The 7,666-nt window shown below is 42.6% G+C and overlaps 1 long non-coding RNA gene across 1 annotated transcript; it reads right to left on the bottom strand.

Moving 5' to 3' along the window:
- Positions 1–907: 907 nt before the first annotated feature.
- Positions 908–7,507, bottom strand: LOC147574788 (uncharacterized). The gene is made up of 2 exons (XR_015243306.1): positions 7,075–7,507; positions 908–1,363 (listed from the first exon to the last, which is right to left on the bottom strand). It is a non-coding gene; the product is annotated as an uncharacterized LOC147574788 (long non-coding RNA).
- Between the last annotated feature and the right edge of the window lie 159 nt (positions 7,508–7,666).

The following is a 7,666-nucleotide window of genomic DNA, read 5'->3' as shown; positions in this document are numbered from 1 at the left end:
AGGTGTTGAGAAGTGAAGGCTTAAAAGGAAGATCAGGGGATCACAGGAGTCTGGCATCATCAGTCCCAGAAGCCAAGCACATCCAGACCCCCCAGATGGGACCACCAAGAAGCAGCTGGAGGAGAAACTGTTGTGTTTGGGGCGACACAGCTAGGCATCTGATGATGGCCCTGGGGGCTGCCATCGGTCAGTGGGGCCGGAAGCCAGGAAGAAGAGTGAGATATGGAGCACAGGAGACAGAACAATCTGGAATCTTCCAGCACCTGTAAGAATGTCTGTCACTGCACCTAACCACCGTGACCTTCCAAAAGGTATGGCTGTTGCTTCACTTCCTCATGTAAATTCCTCTTTTGAGCTAATCTAACCTGGAACCACACAAGGAGGAGATTCTGGGAAACAAGTTTTTATCTTTTTTTCCTCATTTTTTTTAATGTTTATTTTATTTTTTTTTTTAATTTTTTTTTCAACGTTTATTTATTTTTGGGACAGAGAGAGACAGAGCATGAACGGGGGGAGGGGCAGAGAGGGAGACACAGAATCGGAAACAGGCTCCAGGCTCCGAGCCATCAGCCCAGAGCCTGACGCGGGGCTCGAACTCCCGGACCGCGAGATCGTGACCTGGCTGAAGTCGGACGCTTAACCGACTGCGCCACCCAGGCGCCCCTTAATGTTTATTTTTAAGAGAGAGAGAGAGCGAGCACGAGCAGGGGAGGAGCAGAGAGAGAGGGAGACACCGAATCTGAAACAGGCTCCAGGCTCTGAGCTGTCCGCACAGAGCCCGACGCAGGGCTCGAACTCAAAAACTGTGAGATCATGACCTGAGCCAAAGCCAGATGCTCAACCGTCTGAGCCACCCAGGCGCCCCAACAGATTTTATCTTAAACAAGGTGACACTGGACACCACAGATATCATGAAGCATCATATGTATTTGATTCTGATCAGGATCCTTCATTAAGTGAAGTTGGACATAAGAATCCCCATCATAATCCGTTTACCCCATTCCTTATACATTTAACCCTCTGGCACAGCCACTTGTGTGCCTCCATCTTGTCTTGTTACAACTTGTCACAATTAGAAAAAACCAGTTATTGGAGAGTGGCTATTAATACTGTGGAAATGGCAGGATTTCTACCCATTGCATGTGAATGAGGACGTCTAAACTGACCAACTCACGTTTTTACCCCTCTTACTGCTGTAGTGTCAAAATCTCATGAAGTCCAAAACTGTTTCTGTTCTGTTCATCCACCAATCAGTGTCGGATCACAGAAGTTTCATCTTGAGACATACAATGTGAGCAGCCAGAAACATGTCTAATGCTGCTTTATTTTCATCCCGGTGTTTAGCACAGTGGTTACCACCTGCCTGAAAAAATGATACCAAGATGTTTGTCTTTCAACATCACTTACTTGTGCCATATTTATTAAGCTTCTAAGTAGTGCCACGAAAATGTGTGCGTTTAGGATGAAACAACACACTAGAAGGGAAAACTTACAACAATGAAACCAGAACACTGAAGACAAGACCCCAAAGATTCCCATCACAGTTAACTGAAAAATCACCAACGTCTAGACTATTATCATTCAGAGATATGATCAAGAGTGTCACAGGGCGCCTGGGTGACTCAGTTAAGCGTCTGATTTTGGCTCATGTCATAATCTCGTGATTAGTGGGTTTGAGCCCCACATCAGGCTCTGTGCTGACAGCTCAGAGCCTGGCACCAGCTTCATGTTCTGTGTCTTCCTCTCTCTCTGCCTCTCCCCCGTTCGTGCTTTGCCTCTCAAAAATGAATAAAAACATTAAAAAAAGAGTGTCCTTAATATGTACCAGATTAATTTTGATCACGTTTTGTTTAGTTCTCTCCTTATATTACTTTGTGCTTTATCTACTCTTGCTTGAGGATTATGTGCTTAGGATTTTAAAAAATTTAGGGCATTCTGAATATTGTCACAAGGAGGGACTGGCTCTTGTTCATCACTCTGTAAAAACAGGCTTATTATTTTATAATCACATAATGAGTTCTTGGAACATTCTCTTTAAAAGGCTCGATGCAGTATTGCAACAAAATAATGTTATTAAAATTTGATAACCTGAAAACAGCCATTTGTGGTTCTTTCAGTACTCAGGCTCCTTCAACGTTGTACATACAGTTCTCCTGAAGTGCATTATTTATGACTATAAAGGAAGAGTAAAGAACTATAAGTTATTAAAAGAAATGTTGACCAGTACAATACAAACTGGCTTTTTATGGCTTTTCCTAAGCTTCATCTTCTTTCAAGAGCCTCATAATATAGTGGGAAGGGAGCGGTCTTTGGAGACTACCAGATCTGGGTTCAAAATCTTTTACTCCATAGTTTTCTAGCCAAATGCTTGATGACAGGTTATTTATCCCCTCTGAGGCTCATTTTCCTTATCTATAAGATGGGAATGATAATTTTTAGTTTAAGCAAATGATATTGCTGTGCTCAACCTTTTTTTGACTTATAAAAATGACAACTTCATATGGTACAGCCTAGCGTATACTTTATAGGGTAGGGAATTAAATGTTCCTGAAGACTAAGCACTTGGCTTGCCACCTGCAACGTTGTCAGTGTTCAATGGTTGCTAGTTCCACGAATACTGCCTTTAAAAGAAAAAAAGTTTATTTATTTATTTTGAGAGAGAGAGAGCACACACTCAAGCAGGGAAGGGACAGAGAGAGAGAGAATCCCAAGCAGGTTCCACACTGTCAGCACAGAGCCCAATGCGGGGCTCAATCTCACAAACCGTGAGATCATGACCAGAGCCGAAATCAAGAGTCAGATGCATAACCGACTGAGCCACCCAGGTGCCCCATAGTACTGCCTTTTAACTGGACTTGGGGAGCATTTATTTGGGTGTGCATATCTTTTTTCTTCAGGTTATACTTTCTCTGAGCTTCTGGTTCCTCTGAGCCTTCTCTTTACAGCTTCCTAGTCTATTCAGGCTCTTAGTGCAGAATCTTAATCATCATCTTGAACCAACCTTATGATCAGTTCCATCCCAAAACCCAAATCACAAGTTATAGGATCAGAAAAAACAGAATCTCAAACTGGTAATAATAGCTACCTAGCCTTGACCTCAGAATCCATAAAATGTAGAAAATGCAGCAGCACTGTCATTTTTGGTAAAATCTAAATACAGTAAACTCCACCTCATGCTCTAAACGTGAACTGAGTACCTGGGTTTTATAGTTCATTGTGGTTAGTGTGTGTTTCCCTAAAACAATGCCACAGTCCTTGTGGTCATCCTGGAAGGCGGTAAGTAGGCTCATGTGTGCTTTGTGGAATCAGGAGTGACTGGAAAAGGCAGGGCATGGCCAGCATTTATCCATTCATTCAGGGCAATGTTTGTGCACCTCTTATTCACTGGCCACTGCTCTCGGGACATACTGAAGTAAACAAAACTCTTGCTCCTTATATCTGGGGGCAGAGAGAAAGATGGTAAACAAGAAATAAACCTAAGAAACAAGAGAAAATTGTATTATAAGACTTGGGGTACTATGGTGAAAATAGAGCAGGGTAAGGGGCTGGAGAGCCAGCAGTGACCCAAACACTTCCAACCACTTCTGGTAGCATTCCCAAGATAGGTGTTTGTCTTCACTGAGCTTCCCTTCTGGCCTTTGAGGGAACCCTGAGGGCCACATTGGTCCCACTAGGCATGCAGCAACCATTAGCTGGTGGTGGCAGCCATGGTGGGTGGACTATGGCCGATACCATAAGGCAAAAACACCTGCTCTTGCAAATTATAGACCAGCAGAAGAGACACAATCTAAAAGATAGTTACATATTTGACTACATCTAGGTACTGACCACACATACACACAGGATAAAGGCTAGGACACCATTTCCCAATGTTTTGAAAATAATTTCTTTAATTTGCATTAAGAAGTAACCTAGAGGTGTCCTCGAGAGCTCTCGAGGTGTCCTCCTTGACAGCAGCATTAGTATCCCCCCGGGATTTGTCTGGGCTGCAAATTCTCCAGCCCACCCAGACTTACTGAATCAGAAACTCTGGTGGGGCGCCTGGGTGACTCAGTTGGTTAAGCGTCCAACTCTTGGTTTCGGCTCAGGTCATTATCTCGTGGTTTGTGTGTTCGAGCCCCATGTTGGGCTGCCCACTGACAGTACGGAGCCTGCTTCGGATTCTCTGTCTCCCTCCCTCTTTGCCCCTCCCCTGTTCATGCTCACTCTCGAAAGAAAGGAAGAAAGAAAGAAAGAAAGAAAGAAAGAAAGAAAGAAAGAAAGAAAGAAGAAACAGAAAGAAACTCTGGGGCAGGGCCCAGCAATCCATGGTTTAGTAAGCTCTGCCCGTGATTCTAATCTAAGATAATGTTTGAGAATTACTACTATGAAAATAATTGATAACAAAAATATTTTATAGCTTTAATAGTCATTTCTCATTTGAGCTATGCTATGACAGTGCAGGATCAGCAGAGCAGACATTCTGCCTATGAAAAACAAAATAAAAACAGAACAAGAGGATACTTAGGCTCAGACAGGTTAAGTGAGAACCCCAGAATCACACAGCTAGTAAACACTGAAGAAATAGTGTCCTGGTGTTCTGTCTCCTTGCTCCTTCCAAGCTTTCCCTGCTTCATTCTTGCTGAGCCGTCCCTTCTTTTGTGCACAGTCTATATACATGGGAACTGAGATGCCTGCCTTAAACCCTTAGATCAGTAAGGGACAGATTATAGAGATTGTAGCTGATACGTCAAAATATTAGTGACAACAATCTCCAATGTCTGAATGGGAAATTTCTGCAAGTGAAGGGCTTAGAGTGGCAGTTCAGTTTCTCTCTTTACCAAGAAGGACCTTGCAGGGCACCTGGGTGGCTCAGTTGGTTAAGCATCTGACTTTCAGTTCAGGTCATGATCTTACAGTTTGTGGGTTCAGGCCCCACATCGGGCTCTCTGCTGTCAGCAAAGAACCTGCCTCAGATTATCTGTCCCCCTCTCTTTTTGCCCCTCCCCTCCTCATTTTTTCTCTCTCTCTCAAAATAAACTTAAAAAGTAAACAAAACAATTTAATTATAAAAAAACAAAACAAAACAAGAAAGACCTTGCAAAGTCTGAAAATATTCACTCCAAGTGGCCTCTCAGGCTAATTAGCGGTCTGATTGCTGTTTCCAGTATCCTTCACAAAGGTCCTTCCCGGAGCCTAAGGCCTGTCGCCTGCCATCTACCAGGATTCACAGGCTGGTGGCTAAGTGGCCAAATGTGGATGGCATGGTTTTATGATGCACACTGCCATCTTCTGGGGACCTCACGCATAGCCAGTTTGTTCCATTGTTTGTGCCAATGTTCCACATCACAGATGGGTCCCACCATCATCTCAACCAGACCAATTTCCAGGAACTGAAATGATGAGGATGAGGTTGTTGATGATGATGATAGAACACAGAGGATGCTGGCGTTCACAGCTGTTTTCACTATCCTAAAGGCACATCCCGTAAAGAATACAGCTGACCAAACAACAAAGGAGAAGAAAATACACAATAGTGCTATTTAAAAATAGTACTATTTTTAAAACATAGAAATGGGTGGAATGGCTGTGGAGAGGAAGTAAAGGGAGCCTGAAATGTAACAATCCACAGTGGTTGGCTCTGGAACTTGAGATCAAGTAAATTCTCTTTGAAATTTTCCAAAATTTCAACAGTAAACAGGTTGGAGAGTATATCATGGGCTGTATTAGTTTCCAAGGGCCACCGTAGCACAGTACCACACAATGGGTGGCTTGAAACAACAAAAATTTTATTGTCTCACACTTCTGGAAACTGAAAGTCGGTAAGCAACTTGTCAATAGGGTCATGTCCTCTCTGAAGCCTCTAGGAGAGAATCTGTTCCGTGTCTTTCTCTCAGCCTCACGTGTTACCAGCCATCCTCATCACCCCAATCTCTGCCTCTTCTGTCATCACGTGGCATTCTCCTGGAGCTCTGTGTTTCTTCTCTTTTTATAGACACCACCATATTGGGGTAGGGGCCCACCCTACTCCACTATGACTTTAATTATGTTTGTGATGACCCTATTTCCAAATAAGGTCACATTCTGAAGTTCTGGGAAATAGGTGAACTTGGGGGAACACTATCCAACCCAGCACATGGGTGTTAGATTCACATCTTTTTATTAATCAGTTACTAATTAGCTGTGTAATCTTGAACAAGCCATTGGCTCTTTCTGAGCATCCATTTTCTCACCTATAAAATGAGGACAAGAACACTAACCCCCTAGCCCTTTTGCAAGGATGAATGTAAAAGGGTTTAGGATGTTCCTGGTGCAACATAAACCCTTAGCAGGCGACAGTTATTATTTTTGCCTTCACTATCAGAAAAAAAACCAAACAAAACTTAACAAATTTAAAGAGGGGGGAAAACAGGATCACATGGTCTCTGGACCAAAACACACTGTTTAAATCAAGAGAACATTGGTAGAGCACCATTTCTACCTAACATTCTTTTCCCTCTCACATTGTATTTAGTATCTGGAAAAAAATAAAATTTAGTTCAAGAGACACTGGATTGTAGTTAACTGAGTGCTTCTGATGCAAGAGATAACATTTGGGTCTATTTCAGCCTCGTGTAAGAGGCTCAGTAGAAACTATTTTTTTTAAGTTTTAATTTATTTATTCATTTATTTTATTATTATTTTCAAATTTATTTTTTATTTATTTTTTATGTTTTTATTTTATTTTTGAGAGAGACAGAGAGACAGAGAGACAGAGTGCAACCAGGGGGAGGGGCAGAGAGATAGTGAGACACAGAATCCGAAGCAGGCTCCAGGCTCTGAGCTGTTGGCACAGAGCCTGATGTGGGGCTCGAACTCATGGACGGTGAGATCATGACCTGAGCCGAAGTCGGACACTTAACCCACTGAGCCACCCAGGCTCTCCAAAATTTATTTATTCATTTTATTTTATTATTTTAAAAATGTATTCATTTTAAGTAATCTCTACACCCAACGAGGGGCTGGAAATTACAACCCAGAGATCAAGAGTTGCATGCTCTTCCAACTGAGCCAGGCAGGTGCCCCGAAAGAAAATATCTTAACATCTAAGAGTACCTTTGCCACCTTTGCCATTCCACGCGTTCCACCACTGAGCTCTGTGTGGGCCTGAATTTCCAGGACAAGGTTCACTTTAACTTGACTCCAAGTATGTCCAAGACCTTTGGTGTTCATAGGAGGGAGCTATAAAATCTTCTTGGCGGAAAGTAGGCACCTCGTCAATCTAACTCCTCTTCTTTAAGGCTGGGTACATTTAGAGATGTTATCTGGAAAGCCATGATATTGACTTACTAGAAATCATTACCATTTTAGGATGCATCAGTTCCCCAATAAATTAGACGCTCTAGAGGCCAGGACATTCCGAGAGGAGGAGGGAGATTGAGAAGAGTCCAGAGGCTGACCTGGGTGTATTTTTATTTGGGAAAAGTAGTAACTGAGAGCCTCTGAGTGGTAACCGATTTGCCACCTGAGAAAAAAAGCCCCAGAGGCATCAACTGTGGTATTTACATGTGCAAAATGTTCCATGTGCTCCTCTAAAAATGTCCATGTGGCTCTGTGTATACATGTGTTTACAGAATGTGTAAATAAATATGAGAAGAATATGAAACACATGCGTCTGTGTTTATAAAATATGCATCCACTTATGCTA

This window comes from Puma concolor, chromosome D4, assembly GCF_028749965.1.
Source record: "Puma concolor isolate L17-30 chromosome D4, mPumCon1.1.hap2, whole genome shotgun sequence".
In the NCBI taxonomy this organism is placed as follows: domain Eukaryota; kingdom Metazoa; phylum Chordata; class Mammalia; order Carnivora; family Felidae; genus Puma; species Puma concolor.
Note: the sequence above shows the minus strand (reverse complement) of the source record. Positions and strands in the feature narration are given on the sequence as shown.